This window comes from Mus caroli, chromosome 5, assembly GCF_900094665.2.
Source record: "Mus caroli chromosome 5, CAROLI_EIJ_v1.1, whole genome shotgun sequence".
Lineage (NCBI taxonomy): Eukaryota > Metazoa > Chordata > Mammalia > Rodentia > Muridae > Mus > Mus caroli.
In genome coordinates, this window is record NC_034574.1 from 58,736,412 (window position 1) to 58,737,182 (window position 771).

A 771-nucleotide genomic window follows, 5' to 3' on the forward strand; every position below is an offset into this window, starting at 1 on the left:
CAGGAAGCAGGAGCTGATGCAGAGACCATGGAGGGATGTTCCTTACTGACTTGCTCAGCTTGCTTTCTTATAGAACCCGGGACTACCAGCCCAGGGATGGCACCACCCACAATGGGCCCTCTGTGCGCATGGGGCTGGATGTGCCACTGTGCACATGTAGAGGTCAGAGAACGTGAGGGAGTTGGTTCTTTTCTTTCACCATGTTGAGTCCTGAGGATGGGACCTGGGGCAGCAGGCCTGATGGCCTCTGTGACTAGTTGGGGAGCCATGCCCACTGGCTCAGGGGGCAGTATTTTGCGCCATGGTTGGATGCCTCTGTACCATTTGACATGGTTGATCTGTCTCTTGGAGGCATGGATTCTTCTGAGGTGATGAGATACTGCACTGCCCTTGCTTCCATTTGTTTCCTCTCCTCTACTTCCTTATTCCTTTCCTCTACCAGAGCTCACCCCTTAGACTGTGTCCCCATGTTCCCAGCTTCAGTCTAGGGACTTTTCCTGTCCACCCTTCCCTAAGTGATTTTTATTCAGTTCAAAAGAAATACCACCCAAGGCCTCTCTTTATTATGGAAATTAGCTCCACTTGGGTCTCTAACCAACTCCCTACTAGTGACTGCCACTTGGACATCCTACAATCACTGAAACAAACATCCTACCATCACTGAAACAATCACTGGATTGGTGGCGGTGACTCTGGATGGACCCTGTAAGCCATTCTATTCTATTCCTTTTTTTTTTTTAATTATTTATTTGTTTTTTGGTTTTTTTTTTT